This window comes from Triturus cristatus, chromosome 1_1, assembly GCF_964204655.1.
Source record: "Triturus cristatus chromosome 1_1, aTriCri1.1, whole genome shotgun sequence".
Classification (NCBI taxonomy): Eukaryota; Metazoa; Chordata; class Amphibia; order Caudata; family Salamandridae; genus Triturus; species Triturus cristatus.
In genome coordinates, this window is record NC_140579.1 from 572,247,167 (window position 1) to 572,267,339 (window position 20,173).

The following is a 20,173-nucleotide window of genomic DNA, read 5'->3' on the forward strand; positions in this document are numbered from 1 at the left end:
AGGAGGATTTAAAAATAAGTAGTTCAATATCTGGTGTACTTAACTCATCTACCACAGTACAATTAATTTCTTGTTTGTGAATAATAGCAATCCCACCTCCTATTTTCGTGGGACGGTCTAGCCTGATTATTTTATAACCCGTGGGAATTGCAAGCGCAATGGCCGGAGGTGAATGAGGTTTAAGCCAAGTTTCCGTAAGGAAACATAGATCCGGTTCGCTAGAGGAAATTAGGTCCCAAACCTCTGAGGTATGCTTGGGTAACGACCTTATGTTGCAGAGTAAATTTTTCCTTCCTGTAGGTGTTTTAATTGTACTCTTACTAGTATTAGCGGATGGTATATGGATAGTCGTACCCCATATACTAGGGGTTCATAAGGTACCACAGTATCCAATCACTAGTGCATCTAATATGCACACCAATCATTTAAGGGAGTAAGCAGATAGGCTGGGGTCCTGGATAGCAGGATCCCAGCCAGACTAGTCAAAAACCATTCAAACACCAGGAAAAATGTGGGGGCAACCATATAGTCAGATTCCACCTTCCTACAATCTGTTCTTGGCATGTAGAGCTGCAGATCTACACACTGTGCATAGATCGCCATCTGGTGTTGGGCCCGGATGTTGCAGTTGTTTTTCTCTTGGAAAGTCTTTGGAACTCACGAGGTATGCGACTCCTCCTTTGGATCATATTGCGCATGGGCTTCGGCTCCATCCTCAGATTGTTTTTCGCCAGCAGGGAAATTATGGAGCTTTGTAAGAAACAGGAAAGATGCCTATGTGTGCTGTATCTAAATAAGATAAAACTGGAACAGATAAAGGTAGCCGGGTGGGCGTGTGTACATCTGCAGCTCTACATGCCAAGAACAGATGCATACTGGTAAGTAGCATATTCCGTTCGAGGCATATGAGCTGCAGATTACACACTGTGCATAGATTATATAGCAGTACTCGCTCCTAGCAGCGACCACCAGTATCTGTTGCAGTTATTTTAAACAATGTTTTGAGGACAGCCTGGCCCACACTAGCTTGTTGCTTAGTTTGCACAGCTACACAATAGTGTTTAGTGAAAGTGTGCGGTGTAGACCATGTAGCTGCTTTGCAGATATCATCTAAGGGGATGTTCCCTAAAAATGCCATGGAAGCCCCTATCTTACGTGTAGAGTGGGCTTTAGGGGGAACAGATAGCGTTCGTTTTGCTTTGTGGTAGCAAATCTGTATGCATTTAACAAACCACCTAGCTATCCCAGATTTGGAGATGGGGTTGCCTTTGTGTGGTGGTGAGAAAGACACAAATAGTTGTTTGGTCTAACGAAAAGGTTGTGTTCTCTGGATGTAGTAGAGTAAAGCTCTTTTGACATCTAGGGTGTGTAGAGCTCTTTCTGCAATGGTTTGTGGCTGCGAGAAGAATACGGGCAGTTCCACAGATTGATTGAGGTGAAAGGGAGAAATGACTTTAGGAAGGAATTTTTGATTAGTGCGGAGAACAACCTTATTATGATGCATTTGCAGAAAGGGTTCTTGAATGGTGAGTGCTTGTATCTCACTGACCCTTCTGAGCGAAGTAATGGCCACAAGGAAAGCAGTTTTCCATGTTAAAAATTGAAGCTCACATTTATGTAGAGGTTCAAATGGAGGCCCCATTAGTCTTGTGAGAAGGATGTTTAGGTTCCATGGTTGTGTGTGTGTGTGTGGTTGTGTGTGTGGTTTTATATGTGTGGTTGTGTGTGTGTGGTTTTATATGTGTGGTTGTGTGTGTGTGGGGCTGTGTGTGTGTGGCTGTGTGTGTGTGGCTGTGTGTGTGGGTGTGTGGTTGTGTGTGTGTGTGTGTGTGGATGTGTGTGTGTGTGTGTGTGTGTGTGTGGCTGTGTGTGTGGCTGTGTGTGTGTGGCTGTGTGTGTGTGTGGTTGTGTGTGTGTGGTTGTGTATGTGTGGTTGTGTGAGTGTGGTTGTGTGAGTGGTTGTGTGTGTGGTTGTGTGTGGTTGTGTGTGTGTGTGTGGTTGTGTGTGTGTGTGGTTGTGTGTGGGTGGTGTGTGTGTGGTTGGGTGTGTGTGGTGTGTGGTTGTGTGTGTGGTTGTGTGTGTGGTTGTGTGGGTGTGTGTGGGTGTGTGTGTTTGTGTGTGTGTGGTTGTGTGTGTGGGGTTGTGTGTGGTGTGTGGTTGTGTGTGTGGTTGTGCGTGTGGTTGTGTGTGTGTGGTTGTGTGGTTGTGTGTGTGGTTGTGTGTATGTGGTTGTGTGTGTGTGTGTGGTTGTGTGTGGTTGTGTGTGTGGGGTTGTGTGGGAGGTTGTGTGTGAGGTTGTGTGTGTGGTTGTGTGTGTGGTTGTGTGTGTGGTTGTGTGTGGGGTTGAGGTTGTGTGGGGTTGTGTGTGTGGGGTTGTGTGTGTGTGGTTGTGTGTGTGTGGTTGTGTGTGTGTGGTTGTGCATGTGTGGTTGTGTGTGTGGGTGTGTGTGTGGTTGTGTGTGTGTGGCTGTGCGTGTGTGGCTGTGTGTGTGTGTGGCTGTGTGTGTGGTTGTGGGTGTGTGTGGGTGTGTGTGTGTGGTTGTGTGTGTGTGGTTGTGTGTGTGTGGTTGTGTGTGTGGGGTTGTGTGTGGTTGTGTGTGTGGTTGTGTGTGTGGTTGTGTGTGTGGTTGTGTGTGTGTGGTTGTGTGTGTGGTTGTGTGTGTGTGGTTGTGTGTATGTGGTTGTGTATGTGTGTGTGTGTGTGGTTGTGTGTGTGAGGTTGTGTGTGAGGTTGTGTGTGAGGTTGTGTGTGTGTGGTTGTGTGTGTGGTTGTGTGTGTGGTTGTGTGTGGGGTTGAGCTTGTGTGGGGTTGTGTGTGTGGGGTTGTGTGTGTGGGGTTGTGTGTGTGTGGTTGTGTGTGTGGTTGTGTGTGTGTGTGGTTGTGTGTGTGTGGTTGTGTGTGTGTGGCTGTGCATGTCTGGCTGTGCGTGTGTGGCTGTGTGTGTGTGTGGCTGTGTGTGTGTGTGGCTGTGTGTGGCTGTGTGTGTATGGTTGGATGTGTATGTGTGGTTGTGTGTGTGTGGTTGTGTGGTTGTGTGTGTGTGGTTGTGTGGTTGTGTGTGTGGTTGTGTGTGTGGTTGTGTGTGTGGTTGTGTGTGTGGGGTGGTGTGTGTGGTTGGGTGTGTGTGGTGTGCGGTTGTGTGTGTTTGGTTGTGTGTGTGGTTGTGTGGGTGTGTGTGGGTGTGTGGGTGTTTGTGTGTGGTTGTGTGTGTGGTTTTATATGTGTGGTTTTATATGTGTGGCTGTGTGTGTGTGGCTGTGTGTGTGTGGCTGTGTATGTGTGTGTGTGTGTGTGGCTGTGTGTGGCTGTGTGTGTGTGGTTGTGTGTGTGGGTGTGTGTGTGTGGGTGTGTGTGTGTGGGTGTGGTTGTGTGTGTGTGGTTGTGTGTGGTTGTGTGTGTGGTTGTGTGTGTGTGGTTGTGTGTGTGTGGTTGTGTGTGTGTGGTTGTGTGTGTGTGGTTGTGTGTATGCATGGTTGTGTGTGAGTGTGGCTGTGTGTGGCTGTGTGTGTGTGGCTGTGTGTGTGTGGCTGTGTGTGTGTGGCTGTGTGTGTGTGGCTGTGTGTATGCGTGGTTGTGTGCGTGGTTGTGTGTGCATGGTTGTGTGTGCGTGGTTGTGTGTGCGTGGTTGTGTGTGCGTGGTTGTGTGTGCGTGGTTGTGTGTGCATGGTTGTGTGTGTGGGGTTGTGTGTGGTTGTGTGTGTGTGGTTGTGTGTGTGTGGTTGGGTGTGTGTGTGTGGTTGTGTGTGTGGTTGTGTGGGTGTGTGTGGGTGTGTGGGTGTGGTTGTGTGTGTGGTTTTATATGTGTGGTTTTATATGTGTGGTTGTGTGTGTGTGGCTGTGTGTGGCTGTGTGTGTGTGGGTGTGTGTGTGTGGCCGTGTGTGGCTGTGTGTGTGGGTGTGTGTGGCTGTGTGTGTGTGGGTGTGGTTGTGTGTGTGTGGTTGTGTGTGTGTGGTTGTGTGGTTGTGTGTGTGTGGTTGTGTGTGTGTGTGGTTGTGTGTGTGGTTGTGTGTGTGGTTGTGTGTATGCGTGGCTGTGTGTGGCTGTGTGTGTGTGGCTGTGTGTGGCTGTGTGTGTGTGGCTGTGTGTGTGTGGCTGTGTGTGTGCGTGGTTGTTTGTGTGGTTGTGTGTGCATGGTTGTGTGTGCGTGGTTGTGTGTGCTTAGTTGTGTGTGCATGGTTGTGTGTGCATGGTTGTGTGTGTGGTTGTGTGTGTGTGGTTATGTGTGGTTGTGTGTGTGGTTGTGTGTGTGTGGTTGTGTGTGTGGTTTTATATGTGTGGTTGTGTGTGTGGTTGTGTGGCTGTGTGTGTGGCTGTGTGTGTGGTTGTGGGTGTGGTTGTGTGTGTGTGGTGTGTGTGTGGCTGTGTGTGTGTGGCTGTGTGTGTGTGGGTGTGTGGTTGTGTGTGTGGTTGTGTGTGCATGGTTGTGTGTGCGTGGTTGTGTGTGCTTAGTTGTGTGTGCATGGTTGTGTGTGCATGGTTGTGTGTGTGGTTGTGTGTGTGTGGTTGTGTGTGGTTGTGTGTGTGGTTGTGTGTGTGTGGTTGTGTGGCTGTGTGTGTGGCTGTGTGTGTGGTTGTGTGTGTGGTTGTGTGTGTGTGGTGTGTGTGTGGGTGTGTGTGGGTGTGTGGTTGTGTGTGTGTGGGTGTGTGGTTGTGTGTGTGGTTGCATGTGTGGTTGCGTGTGTGGTTGCGTGTGTGGTTGCATGTGTGGTGGCGTGTGTGGTTGTGGCTGTGTGTGTGGCTGTGTGTCTGTGTGTCTGTGTGTGTGTGTGTGGATGTGTGTGTGGATGTGTGTGTGGATGTGTGTGTGGCTGTGTGTGTGGATGTGTGTGTGGTTGTGTGTGTGGCTGTGTGTGTGGCTGTGTGTGTGTGGCTGTGTGTGTGTGTGTGGTTGTGTGTGCGTCGTTGTGTATGCGTGGTTGTGTGTGTGTGGTTGTGTGTGTGGTTGTGTGTGTGTGGGGCTGTGTGTGTGTGTGGCTGTGTGTGTGTGGCTGTGTGTGTGTGGCTGTGTGTGTGGCTGTGTGTGTGTGGCTGTGTGTGTGTGGTTGTGTGTGCGTGGTTGTGTGTGTGTGTGGTTGCGTGTGTGTGTGGTTGTGTGTGTGTGTGGTTGTGTGTGTGGTTGTGTGTGTGTGGTTGTGTGTGTGTGGTTGTGTGTGTGGTTGTGTGTGTGTGTGTGTGGCTGTGTGTGTGTGGCTGTGTGTGGGCATGGTTGTGTGTGTGGTTGTGTGTGCATGGTTGTGTGTGCGTGGTTGTGTGTGCATGGTTGTGTGTGTGTGTGGTTGTGTGTGCATGGTTGTGTGTGTGTGGTTGTGTGTGGTTGTGTGTGGGTGGTTGTGTATGTGGTTTTATATGTGTGGTTGTGTGTGTGTGTGTGTGGCTGTGTGTGTGGTTGTGTGTGTGGTGGTGTGTGTGTGTGGGTGTGTGGTTGTGTGTGTGTGGGTGTGTGGTTGCGTGTGTGGTTGTGTGTGGTGGCGTGTGTGGTTGCGTGTGTGGTTGCGTGTGTGTGGTTGTGTGTATGGTTGTGGTTGTGTGTGTGGCTGTGTGTCTGTCTGTGTGGCTGTGTGTGTGGCTGTGTGTGTGGCTGTGTGTGTGTGGCTGTGTGTGTGGTTGTGTGTGTGTGGTTGTGTGTGTGTGGTTGTGTGTGCGTGGTTGTGTGTGCGTGGCTGTGTGGGCATGGCTGTGTGTGCATGGCTGTGTGTGTGTGGCTGTGTGTGTGGCTGTGTGTGTATGGCTGTGTGTGTGCGTGGTTGTGTGTGCGTGGTTGTGTGTGTGGTTGTGTGTGTGTGGCTGTGTGTGTGGTTGTGTGTGTATGGCTGTGTGTGTGTGGCTGTGTGTGTGTGGCTGTGTGTGTGTGGCTGTGTGTGTGTGGCTGTGTGTGTGTGATGGGGTGTGCATGTGTGTGTGGTTGTGTGTGTGGTTTTGTATGTGTAGTTGTGTGTGTATGGTTGTGTGTGTGGTTGTGTGTGTGGTTGTGTGTGTGAGTATGGTTGTGTGTGTGAGTGTGGTTGTGTGTGTCAGTGTGGTTGTGTGTGAGTGTGGTTGTGTGTGAGTGTGGTTGTGTGTGTGAGTGTGGTTGTGTGTGAGTGTGGTTGTGTGTGTGTGGTTGTGTGTGTGGTTGTGTGTGTGTGGTTGTTTGTGTGTGGTTGTGTGTGTGTGGTTGTGGTTGTGTGTGTGGGTGTTTGCAGTTGTGTGTGTGGTTGTGTATGTATGGTTGTGTATGTATGATTGTGTGTGTATGGGTGTGTGTGGTTGTGTGGTTGTGTGAGTGTGGTTGTGTGTGTGAGTGTGGTTGTGTGTGTGAGTGTGGTTGTGTGTGAGTGTGGTTGTGTGTGAGTGTGGTTGTGTGTGTGTGTGGTTGTGTGTGTGTGGTTGTGTGTGTGTGGTTGTGTGTGTGTGGTTGTGTGTGTGGTTGTGTGTGTGTGGTTGTGGTTGTGTGTGTGGGTGTGTGCGGGTGTGTGTGTGGTTGTGTGTGAGTATGGTTGTGTGTGTGAGTGTGGTTGTGTGTGTGAGTGTGGTTGTGTGTGTGAGTGTGTATGTATGGTTGTGTATGTATGATTGTGTGTGTATGGGTGTGTGTGGTTGTGTGGTTGTGTGAGTGTGGTTGTGTGTGTGAGTGTGGTTGTGTGTGTGAGTGTGGTTGTGTGTGTGAGTGTGGTTTTGTGTGTGTGAGTGTGGTTGTGTGTGAGTGTGGTTGAGTGTGAGTGTGGTTGTGTGTGAGTGTGGTTGTGTGTGAGTATGGTTGTGTGTTTGAGTGTGGTTGTGTGTGTGGTTGTGTGTGTGGTTGTGTGTGTGGGGTTGTGCGTGGTGTGTGGTTGTGTGTGGTTGTGTGGGTGTGTGTGGTTGTGTGTGTGGTTGTGTGTGTGGTTGTGTGTGGTTGTGTGTGTGGTTGTGTGTGTGTGTGGGGTTGTGTGTGTGTGGTGGTGTGTGTGGTTGGGTGTGTGGTGTGTGGTTGTGTGTGTGTGGTTGTGTGTGGGTGTGTGTGTGTGGTTGTGTGTGTGTGGGTGTGTGTGTGTGGTTGTGTGTGTGTGGTTGTGTGTGTGTGGTTGTGTGTGGTTGTGTGTGTGGTTGTGTGTGTGGTTGTGTGTTTGGTTGTGTGTGGTTGTGTGTGTGGTTGTGTGTGTGTGGTTGTGTGTGTGGTTGTGTATGTGTGGTTGTGTGTGTGTGGTTGTGTGTGTGGTTGTGTGTGTGTGGCTGTGTGTGATTGTGTGTGTGTGGTTGTGTGTGGTTGTGTGTGGTTGTGTGTGTGTGGTTGTGTGTGTGGGTATGTGTGTGGGTATGTGTGTGGTTGTGTATGTGTGGTTGTGTGTGTGTGGTTGTGTATGTATGGTTGTGTGTGGTTGTATGTGTATGGGTGTGTGGTTGTGTGTGTGGTTGTGTGTGTGGTTTTGTATGTGTGGTTGTGTGAGTGTGGTTGTGTGAGTGGTTTTGTGTGTGTGGTGTGTGTGTGGTGTGTGTGTGGTTGTGTGTGTGGTTGTGTGTGTGTGGTTGTGTGTGTTTGGTTGTGTGTGTGTGTGTGGTTGTGTGTGGGGGTGGGGTTGTATGGTTGTGTGTGGGGTTGTGTGTGTAGTTGTGTGTGTGGTTGTGGGGTTGTGTGTGTGTGTCTGTGTGTGTGTGTGGTGTATGTGGTTGTGTGTGTGGTTGTGTTTGTGGTTGTGTGTGTGGTTGTGTGTGGTTGTGTTTGTGCTTTTGTATGTGTGGTTGTGTGTGTGTGGTTGAGTGTGTGTGATTGAGTATGTGTGGTTGAGTGTGTGTGGTTGAGTGTGTGTGGTTGAGTGTGTGTGGTTGAGTGTGTATGGTTGAGTGTGTGTGGCTGTGTGTGTGTGTGAGAAGTTGGCCTGGTATATGATGCTCACTAGTTAAAGTGATCACCCTGTACCATGCCAAGCAACCCTTATGGTGTGGTTGTAAGTCAACCTTTTCGGACTAGCTGCCCTAGTGGTAGCGTAGGCTAAGCAGTCTTTGAGGCTAAACTCGTGAAGCGTGTTAAGCCAGCTGTTTTACCAAATGTAACCCCCTTTTATACCAATGAAAGGACACCACACAGATATATATTCAAAATATATATGTATTTATTTCTCAAAGTAACCCCTAGTCTCTTTATGAGCACAGGAGCACAAATCGTCAAACAAGATTATCACAGAATACACAGAAGTTGCACGTTATATGGATAGGCCCTGGTGGCCACTCAAACCATATACTAAAATAGTGGTATAAGTACCACGAACAGAAAAGGGAAAAGGCCTAGGGCCTCTAGAATCGCTGGGCCTACAAGGAGCTAACGTCAGTTAGTGACCAGGAGGTCCACGGGTGGCGTGTGCAGAGCAAATAGTCACACGCGTGCTCCCATAGGTTTCAATGGGTGCGTAAAAAGTACAAAGTTACTGCAAAGAGGATCTTCCGGATGGACTAGGAACTCAAGATTTGGAACACAGGCACTAGAGATGTAATACTACACTTGGGCACAGGTGTGCCAGCTTTACCTCACCCACAGGAAGCGGGTGCATAGGCCTCGAAGTGCGTCGGGTTTCTTCTATCTGTTCCGTGGAGCTTGAAGACAAAGATGCTGCAGGCGGTCGGTCCGGGAGAGATGCAGTGGATCCAAGAGTGGATCGGAGATGTTGAAGACCTGTAAGCAGAGGGGACAGTGTTCACAGTCACTAGCCAGTGACCAGCGTGGCACCAGGTGGGTACCAGGCGATGTCGGGTGCAAACAGGTGATGAGGGGTAGCTTGTCTCCGCAGCCACGTGATCCCTGAAGGTCGACGACGTCCAGGAGTCGGCTCACGAGCTGTCCCATGCAGGCTCTCGCTGTCGGCGGTGTCGGCGACTTGATCGAAGCAAACAAGCCTTGGCAAAAGCAATTGTAGGAGGATTCGGAAATCAGCTGTTGGTTCTGACCAGCAAGGTCAGAGGGATTGCTCCTTTGGAGGGGAGCAAGGGCCAGTCTGGGGCAACCAGACCAGCAGTGTATTTCGTAGAGTTCGTTGCCAAGATGGCCACTAGCCAGCGGGCCAGCAACCGGTTAGGCGCGTCGAGTAGCAAAATGCAGAAGGGCCCCACGCAGATCGTGGAGATGCTGGAGGGCTCACCTTTGGTGCAGATGCTGCTCGGGGGTTGGGCTTCTCAGATCCCAAAGCACAACTTGGAGGGAGCCTCGGTTGTTGCACTTGTCAGCTTGTCATAGTCGTTCCAAGATGGCTGGCTCCACGTGTCTCGGTGCCTCCACGGGTCTCCTCTTTTCAGGGACTGTGGATCGGGCGGTGAGAGGTCTCGAGGTCCAGGTCTTGTCAGTCTCTGGGCTCGGGCTCCGGCGGGAGGCGGCGGCAAAGCAGACGGTGATTCGCTGGATGGTGCTTGCGTTAGCAAGGTGGTCACTCCCTGACCACAGGGGAGATTTTCTTCAGTCTTCTGTGCAGCAGAATGTCGAAGTTCCCGTCTTCTTCTTAGTTTCAAGTTGATTCCAGGATGTCTGAAGTCTTAGGACACAGCTCCTACCTTTAAGCGGATTCTAGGGGCCGGACTACCTGCTAGGTCCCTCCCTAAGGGTGGGACCAGGAAGGGGGGTGGTTACACCCCCAATCCTTTGTCCAGCTCGCCCCAGGCCCGGGACTGGTGTGCCCCAGGACCGGTTTGAACTGGCATATGCACCGAGGCTCCTTGTGAGCCACAGGCATGTCTGGTTTCTTTCAAGCCCTACCTGACCAATACACAAAATCCTGTCTGGGGTGGTGCACGCACCTCCCCTGGCAGGAAACCCTTTGTCCACACCTCCCAAGCTGGAAGGACTCCCAGCAGCAGGAGGGCAGACTTGTGTCTGTGGTGGCAGCATCCATTTTGTGGAGCTGAGGCTATGTCTGATTTTACCCGGGTTTCAGGTACTGTACATGTCGTGTCCCTCTAGAAGGGTGGAATGCTAACCCCGTCGCCAGAATTGGCGAGGGGTTAGTATTCCAATTCGTATGACACCTTACTCGACATGTTTTGATAAAGCCAAACCAAAGATAGCATTTAACCGCGAGGTTCATAATGCACTTAAGAGTATATGGTATGACGATATCTGGAAACAGTAGAAGGAAGTTGTTCCGACCACTGCAGACAGGCTCAGCTCATGCCAGAGCACCATCTCACATGGAACCAAGCACTCTGCCTTCAGGATTGTTAAGGCCTGCCATAGGAGTGACTTATAGGTTTCCAGGTGTCCCATTTAAGGTTAGGTATAGGTATACTACACCTAAGTAAGAGGTGATTACACCAACTTACCCCAGCTGAGTGATCAGCCAGTTGTGTCAGATTGTTAGGCCAAGCCTGGGGTGGCATAATACATGCTGCAGCCCTTGGCAGGCCTTGGGTACACCAATGCCCTGGGTACCTAGTGTACACTGGTACAGGGGCTGACAGGGTGATCCACTTACAATTGGTTATGCACCTAGGGTGCATAGTTTTAATTTAGTAGAGAGAACAGCAGGCTGGGGGTCTGATTGGCAGGCCCACAGCCTCAATATGTCAAAAACCAGTGAAGCAAAAAGCAAAAATTTGGGGTGACCATAGGATAGCAGACCCTACTCTCCTACACAACCCCCCCCAAACGCTGGGACATTAAACTAGCCTTGACCAGTCTCGTCTTCATGTCCTAAGTGGAAGTACCTGGAGAGACCATCTGCATTCCCATGGTCAGTACCTGGCCGGTGCTCCACTGTAAAGTCCATCCCCTGTAGGGAAATGGACCACCTAAGCAGTTTGGGGTTTTCACCCTTCATCTGATTTAGCCACAAGAGGGGCTTATGGTCGGTCTGAATCTTGAAGTGAGTGCCAAACAAGTATGGCCTCAGCTTCTTCAGGGCCCACACCACAGCAAAGGCCTCCCTCTCAATAGCTGACCAATTCTTCTCTCTGGGGGTCAACCTTCTGCTAATAAAAGCAATGGGTTGGTCTTGACCATCTACATTAAGTTGTGACAGCACAGCTCCCACACCCAACTCAGAAGCATCTGTTTGGACAATAAACTCTTTGGAGTAGTCAGGACTTTTCAGGATAGGTGCAGAGCACATGGCCTTCTTCAGGTCATCAAATGCCTTTTGACAGCTTACTGTCCACTGAACCTTTTTGGGCATCTTCTTGGATGTCAGATCATTAAGAGGAGTCACAATGGACCCATAGTTCTTAACAAACTTCCTGTAGTACCCAGTCAAGCCCAAGAAAGCTCGAACTTGAGTCTGGGTGGTTGGAGGGGACCAGTCCTTGATGGATTGTATCTTACTCTCCAGTGGTTGAACTTGGCCTCCACCTACAAGGTGGCCCAAATATACAACCTTACTCTGCCCTATCTGGCACTTAGTAGCCTTGATAGTGAGGCCTGCCCTCTGCAGGGCCTCAAGAGCCTTCTTCAGGTGGATCAGGTGATCCTCCCAGGTGGAGCTAAAGACAGCAATGTCATCAAGATATGCTGCACAAAAGTCATCCAACCCAGTAAGGACTTGGTTCACCAGCCTTTGGAAGGTGGCAGGTGCATTCTTCAGACCAAAGGGCATCACCACAAACTGATAATGCCCACCTGGGGTTGAGAATGCTGTTTTGGCCTTAGACTCCTCAGCTAATCTGATTTGCCAATAGCCAGCTGTTAAGTCAAATGTGCTCAAAAACTTTGCAGAAGCTAGTTTGTCTATGAGCTCATCTGCCCTTGGAATAGGGTGTGCATCTGTCCTGGTGACAGCATTGAGTCCTCTGTAATCCACACAGAACCTCATCTCTCTCTTGCCATCTTTGGTGTGAGGTTTGGGGACCAGAACCACTGGGCTAGCCCAGGGGCTCTCTGAGGGTTCAATGACACCTAATTCCAGCATTTTATGTACCTCAGCCTTTATACAGTCCCTGACGTGGTCAGGTTGTCTGTAAAGCTTGTTCTTTACAGGCAGACTGTCACCAGTGTCCACCACATGGGTACACCAGTCAGTTTGACTAGGTATCAAGGAAAACATATGTGAAAATGATTGTAGAACCTGTCTACATTCAGTCTGCTGATGGGCAGTGAGGTTGCCTCCAAGGGTCACTCCTTCAACTGAGCCATCTTCAGGGTTCTGAGACAACAGGTCTGGGAGAGGGTCACTCTCTTCCTCCTGTCCCTCATCTGTAGCCATGAGCAAGCCCATGTCTGCCCTGTCAACATATGCTTTAAGCCTGTTAACATGGAGTACCCGGTGGGGACTCCTGGGAGTTCCTAGGTCCACCAAGTAGGTGACCTCCCCCTTCTTTTCCAGGATTGTATGGGGTCCAGACCATTTGTCTTGGAGTGCTGCTGGGGCCACTGGCTCCAACACCCATACCCTCTGTCCTGGCTGATACTCAACCGAGACAGCCTTTTGGTCATGCCAAGCTTTCTGTAAGGCCTGGCTTGCCTCAAGGTTTTTGGATGCCTTCTCCATATACTCAGCCATCCTGGAGCGGAGACCAAGTACATAGTCCACTATGTCTAGCTTAGGCTTTTTGAGAGGTAACTCCCATCCTTCCTTCACCAAACACAGTGGGCCTCTCACAGGGTGCCCAAACAACAATTCAAAGGGGCTGTAGCCAACTCCTTTTTGTGGGACCTCTCTGTAAGCAAACAGAAGGCAGGGTAGAAGGATGTCCCATCTTCGCCTGAGCTTTTCAGGTAATCCTTTGATCATACCCTTTAGGGTCTTGTTGAATCTCTCGACAAGCCCATTGCATTGTGGGTGATAAGGGGTGGTGAACTTGTAGTTGACACCACATTCCTTCCACATAGCTGTCAAGTATCCTGACATAAAGTTGGTACCTCTGTCAGATACTACCTCCTTAGGAAACCCCACTCTGGAGAATACTCCCAGCAGGGCCCTGGCCACAACAGGTGCTGTAGTGGTCCTAAGGGGAATTGCCTCTGGATACCTGGTGGCATGATCCACTACCACCAGTATAAATCTGTGCCCAGATGCAGTGGGAGGATCCATGGGACCCACTATGTCTATTCCCACTCTTTCAAAGGGGACCCCCACCACAGGTAGTGGTATTAGGGGGGCCTTTGTTGTGCCACCTGATTTGCCACTGGCTTGGCAGGTGACACAGGAGCGACAAAACTCCTTTGTATCTTCATTCATATGAGGCCAGTGAAAGTGAGGGACAAGCCTGTCCCAAGTCTTGTTCTGGCCTAAGTGTCCTGCTAAAGGAATGTCATGGGCCAAGGTAAGAAGGAAGCCCCTAAATTGCAGAGGTATGACCAACCTCCTGGTAGCACCAGGCTTGGGGTCTCTAGCCTCTGAATAAAGGAGCCCTTCATCCCAATACACTTTATGGGTACCTTGAGCATTCCCAGCAGCCTCAGCAGCAGCCAGCTGTCTGAGGGGTTCAAGAGAGGGACAGGATAACTGAGCCTGCCTCAAGTCAGCCCTTGAAGGTCCCCCTGTCCCCAGAAACTCAACCTGATCAGGTTCAAGCTCTTCAGGGACAGTTCCTTCAGGGTCCTCTAGATCAGCTTCCTGGGAAGGCTGATCATCACTCTGAGGCAGGGGGGAAGGCACAGCCTTGACCCTCCTGTTCTTCTTCTTGGTAGGTACTTGGTCCATTGTTCCAGGATCCAAGACCTGGGGTTCAGTGAGGCACTTTTTGGCCTGTGACCTGGTCACAGCAAGGACATGTGATGATATACCTAACATCTCTGCATGAGTCCTGTACTCCACTTCTGACCATAGAGAACTCTCTAGGTCATTGCCCAACAAACATTCTACTGGGAGGTCTGCACTAACCACAACCCTTTTGAGGCCAGTTACCCCTCCCCATGAGAAGTTAACAACTGCCACACTGTGTGAAGTAGTGGCATTGCTGGCATTGGTCACCAGGTAGTTCTCACCTGGTATGTACTGTCCAGGGTCCACAAAGCCTGGTGTCACCATAGTGACACTGGCACATGTGTCCCTGTAGGCTTGAGCCACTTTGTCATTAATTAAAGGAGTCTGTCTGTACTTGCCCAGGTTACTGGGGCTCACAGTCAGGGACAAATCAATGTCCCCATCACAGATCAAGACTGCCTGTGTAAGGGTTCTGTCTAAGTCAGAATCTCCTTCAGTTCCCATAGTGATTCCCACTACACCCTTTGTCTGGGGACCAACACTGCTAACAGTAGTACTGGGAGCAGGTGCCTTAGGGGCAACAGTGTTGGGGGCTCCACCCTTCTTGCAATCACTAGTCCAGTGAGTTGTATTTTTACAATGATTGCACCAGGGTTTCTTCTGACCTTCTTTCTTCTTCTTGGACTGTTGGGACCCACCCTCCTTAGCAGTAGTTTGGGGCCCTGTTGAAGACTTCTGGTCTTTAGGTTTCTGATCTCCACCCTTTTGGTCTGTTTTCTTCTGATCACCCCCTTGGCCCTGGTTCTGGTTCTTTTGCTTAACCCTGGTTCTGACCCATTTGTCTGCCTTCTTTCCCAATTCTTGGGGAGAGGTCAGATCAGAGTCAACCAAGTGTTGATGCAGTTGCTGGTTTTGACAGTTATTTAAAATCTGTTCTCTCATCATCAAATTATACAATCCTGTAAAATCAGATACCTTACTTCCCAGCAACCAACCCTCCAAAGCCTTAGTGGCACATTCAACATATTCAGACCAGTCCTGAGTCTGTGTCTTTTGGGTGTCTCTGAACATTAACCTGTACTGTTCAGTGGTTAAGCCTAACCCATCTACCAGAACACTCTTCAGGACTCTGTAGTTTCTGACATCCTCTTCTCTAACAGTGAGGAGTCTGTCTCTGCCTCTTCCTTCAAAGGAGAGCCAGAGGATTGCTGCCCACTGGTCTTCAGGAACCTGCTGTACTTTGCAGGCTCTCTCAAGAGCAGTTATCCATTTGTGGATGTCATCCCCACTTTTGTAGGGGGGCACAACCTTAGACAGGTTCCTATTGTCAAAGACCCTATCTTTGTCCTTAGGGACAATGCTGCCACCAGTGGGTATAGACCCACTCTCTCTAGGTTGCCTAGCCTTGTTCAGTTTTTCTTCCATCAGGGCTACTTCTAGCTCCTGCTTCCTGATCCTCAGCTGGGCTTCCTGCATTCTGGCCTCATGTTCCCTCCTCTGAGGGGTGGTCATCCTTTTCCTGGAGTGACCTTGAGAGCCTCTAGAGCCATGAGAAGCATTGGAGTCACCTGAGCGATTCCTTTGCCTCCCAAGCCCTGTGTTAAGTCCACTGGGGAGATCCAATGGGGTGAACCCATTGTCAGTCCCCAATAGCCTTAGTTTAGCTGGGCCAAGTATAATACTTGGCACTGGGCTAGTTCTCCCTTCATCATCACTACTTTCTGTATCCTCACCACTTTCCTCCCCTGTAGTATGGTTCTCATCTAAGGGATGGCTATTGGAACTGGGTACCTCTGTAGTATCTTCAGAAGGGGGGCCTCCTGTTCCTGACCCTAAGGGGGCTAACTGGGAAGCTTTCTTGAGTGCTCTCTGATTCTCATCATTCTGTAAGAGCTCTCTGAGCTCAGCAGAGTTTGGGTTCTTGGACTGTTTAAGGCCTCTAAGAGTTGCCAAATGCCTGAGCTCATTCTGATTAAGGGTAGCAAAGCTGGATGGTGCCCTCTGGGGGTCACTCTCAACAGAGATGGGTACAGTGGACCCCTCTGCCCCGGCCATTGCTCTTAAGTGTGGGTGGATGTGTTGCAATCTACCTACACTTGGGTTTACCTACTAAACCTATCTAGTAGTTGTAGTCAGGGTGTGCTACTCCCTTTGCTCTACAACAACTAAGTTCAGTAGAACTTATGTATATCTAATCTTGTTTTATATGTACCTACAGGTACCTATGTGATCTTTCAATTGGTAACCAAGAGATTACAATGGTAAAACACAGCAAGCTCAAATCCAACCGCTGCTCACCAATGTGAGAAGTTGGCCTGGTATATGATGCTCACTAGTTAAAGTGATCACCCTGTACCATGCCAAGCAACCCTTATGGTGTGGTTGTAAGTCAACCTTTTCGGACTAGCTGCCCTAGTGGTAGCGTAGGCTAAGCAGTCTTTGAGGCTAAACTCGTGAAGCGTGTTAAGCCAGCTGTTTTACCAAATGTAACCCCCTTTTATACCAATGAAAGGACACCACACAGATATATATTCAAAATATATATGTATTTATTTCTCAAAGTAACCCCTAGTCTCTTTATGAGCACAGGAGCACAAATCGTCAAACAAGATTATCACAGAATACACAGAAGTTGCACGTTATATGGATAGGCCCTGGTGGCCACTCAAACCATATACTAAAATAGTGGTATAAGTACCACGAACAGAAAAGGGAAAAGGCCTAGGGCCTCTAGAATCGCTGGGCCTACAAGGAGCTAACGTCAGTTAGTGACCAGGAGGTCCACGGGTGGCGTGTGCAGAGCAAATAGTCACACGCGTGCTCCCATAGGTTTCAATGGGTGCGTAAAAAGTACAAAGTTACTGCAAAGAGGATCTTCCGGATGGACTAGGAACTCAAGATTTGGAACACAGGCACTAGAGATGTAATACTACACTTGGGCACAGGTGTGCCAGCTTTACCTCACCCACAGGAAGCGGGTGCATAGGCCTCGAAGTGCGTCGGGTTTCTTCTATCTGTTCCGTGGAGCTTGAAGACAAAGATGCTGCAGGCGGTCGGTCCGGGAGAGATGCAGTGGATCCAAGAGTGGATCGGAGATGTTGAAGACCTGTAAGCAGAGGGGACAGTGTTCACAGTCACTAGCCAGTGACCAGCGTGGCACCAGGTGGGTACCAGGCGATGTCGGGTGCAAACAGGTGATGAGGGGTAGCTTGTCTCCGCAGCCACGTGGTCCCTGAAGGTCGACGACGTCCAGGAGTCGGCTCACAAGCTGTCCCACGCAGGCTCTCGCTGTCGGCGGTGTCGGCGACTTGATCGAAGCAAACAAGCCTTGGCAAAAGCAATTGTAGGAGGATTCGGAAATCAGCTGTTGGTTCTGACCAGCAAGGTCAGAGGGATTGCTCCTTTGGAGGGGAGCAAGGGCCAGTCTGGGGCAACCAGACAAGCAGTGTATTTCGTAGAGTTCGTCGCCAAGATGGCCACTAGCCAGCGGGCCAGCAACCGGTTAGGCGCGTCGAGTGGCAAAATGCAGAAGGGCCCCACGCAGATCGTGGAGATGCTGGAGGGCTCACCTTTGGTGCAGATGCTGCTCGGGGGTTGGGCTTCTCAGATCCCAAAGCACAACTTGGAGGGAGCCTCGGTTGTTGCACTTGTCAGCTTGTCGTAGTCGTTCCAAGATGGCTGGCTCCACGTGTCTCGGTGCCTCCACGGGTCTCCTCTTTTCAGGGACTGTGGATCGGGCGGTGAGAGGTCTGGAGGTCCAGGTCTTGTCAGTCTCTGGGCTCGGGCTCCGGCGGGAGGCGGCGGCAAAGCAGACGGTGATTCGCTGGATGGTGCTTGCGTTAGCAAGGTGGTCACTCCCTGACCACAGGGGAGATTTTCTTCAGTCTTCTGTGCAGCAGAATGTCGAAGTTCCCGTCTTCTTCTTAGTTTCAAGTTGATTCCAGGATGTCTGAAGTCTTAGGACACAGCTCCTACCTTTAAGCGGATTCTAGGGGCCGGACTACCTGCTAGGTCCCTCCCTAAGGGTGGGACCAGGAAGGGGGGTGGTTACACCCCCAATCCTTTGTCCAGCTCGCCCCAGGCCCGGGACTGGTGTGCCCCAGGACCGGTTTGAACTGGCATATGCACCGAGGCTCCTTGTGAGCCACAGGCATGTCTGGTTTCTTTCAAGCCCTACCTGACCAATACACAAAATCCTGTCTGGGGTGGTGCACGCACCTCCCCTGGCAGGAAACCCTTTGTCCACACCTCCCAAGCTGGAAGGACTCCCAGCAGCAGGAGGGCAGACTTGTGTCTGTGGTGGCAGCATCCATTTTGTGGAGCTGAGGCTATGTCTGATTTTACCCGGGTTTCAGGTACTGTACATGTCGTGTCCCTCTAGAAGGGTGGAATGCTAACCCCGTCGCCAGAATTGGCGAGGGGTTAGTATTCCAATTCGTATGACACCTTACTCGACATGTTTTGATAAAGCCAAACCAAAGATAGCATTTAACCGCGAGGTTCATAATGCACTTAAGAGTATATGGTATGACGATATCTGGAAACAGTAGAAGGAAGTTGTTCCGACCACTGCAGACAGGCTCAGCTCATGCCAGAGCACCATCTCACATGGAACCAAGCACTCTGCCTTCAGGATTGTTAAGGCCTGCCATAGAAGTGACTTATAGGTTTCCAGGTGTCCCATTTAAGGTTAGGTATAGGTATACTACACCTAAGTAAGAGGTGATTACACCAACTTACCCCAGCTGAGTGATCAGCCAGTTGTGTCAGATTGTTAGGCCAAGCCTGGGGTGGCATAATACATGCTGCAGCCCTTGGCAGGCCTTGGGTACACCAATGCCCTGGGTACCTAGTGTACACTGGTACAGGGGCTGACAGGGTGATCCACTTCCAATTGGTTATGCACCTAGGGTGCATAGTTTTAATTTAGTAGAGAGAACAGCAGGCTGGGGGTCTGATTGGCAGGCCCACAGCCTCAATATGTCAAAAACCAGTGAAGCAAAAAGCAAAAATTTGGGGTGACCATAGGATAGCAGACCCTACTCTCCTACACAACCCCCCCCCAAACGCTGGGACATTAAACTAGCCTTGACCAGTCTCGTCTTCATGTCCTAAGTGGAAGTACCTGGAGAGACCATCTGCATTCCCATGGTCAGTACCTGGCCGGTGCTCCACTGTAAAGTCCATCCCCTGTAGGGAAATGGACCACCTAAGCAGTTTGGGGTTTTCACCCTTCATCTGATTTAGCCACAAGAGGGGCTTATGGTCGGTCTGAATCTTGAAGTGAGTGCCAAACAAGTATGGCCTCAGCTTCTTCAGGGCCCACACCACAGCAAAGGCCTCCCTCTCAATAGCTGACCAATTCTTCTCTCTGGGGGTCAACCTTCTGCTAATAAAAGCAATGGGTTGGTCTTGACCATCTACATTAAGTTGTGACAGCACAGCTCCCACACCCAACTCAGAAGCATCTGTTTGGACAATAAACTCTTTGTAGTAGTCAGGACTTTTCAGGATAGGTGCAGAGCACATGGCCTTCTTCAGGTCATCAAATGCCTTTTGACAGCTTACTGTCCACTGAACCTTTTTGGGCATCTTCTTGGATGTCAGATCATTAAGAGGAGTCACAATGGACCCATAGTTCTTAACAAACTTCCTGTAGTACCCAGTCAAGCCCAAGAAAGCTCGAACTTGAGTCTGGGTGGTTGGAGGGGACCAGTCCTTGATGGATTGTATCTTACTCTCCAGTGGTTGAACTTGGCCTCCACCTACAAGGTGGCCCAAATATACAACCTTACTCTGCCCTATCTGGCACTTAGTAGCCTTGATAGTGAGGCCTGCCCTCTGCAGGGCCTCAAGAGCCTTCTTCAGGTGGATCAGGTGATCCTCCCAGGTGGAGCTAAAGACAGCAATGTCATCAAGATATGCTGCACAAAAGTCATCCAACCCAGTAAGGACTTGGTTCACCAGCCTTTGGAAGGTGGCAGGTGCATTCTTCAGACCAAAGGGCATCACCACAAACTGATAATGCCCACCTGGGGTTGAGAATGCTGTTTTGGCCTTAGACTCCTCAGCTAATCTGATTTTCCAATAGCCAGCTGTTAAGTCAAATGTGCTCAAAAACTTTGCAGAAGCTAGTTTGTCTATGAGCTCATCTGCCCTTGGAATAGGGTGTGCATCTGTCCTGGTGACAGCATTGAGTCCTCTGTAATCCACACAGAACCTCATCTCTCTCTTGCCATCTTTGGTGTGAGGTTTGGGGACCAGAACCACTGGGCTAGCCCAGGGGCTCTCTGAGGGTTCAATGACACCTAATTCCAGCATTTTATGTACCTCAGCCTTTATACAGTCCCTGACGTGGTCAGGTTGTCTGTAAAGCTTGTTCTTTACAGGCAGACTGTCACCAGTGTCCACCACATGGGTACACCAGTCAGTTTGACTAGGTATCAAGGAAAACATATGTGAAAATGATTGTAGAACCTGTCTACATTCAGTCTGCTGATGGGCAGTGAGGTTGCCTCCAAGGGTCACTCCTTCAACTGAGCCATCTTCAGGGTTCTGAGACAACAGGTCTGGGAGAGGGTCACTCTCTTCCTCCT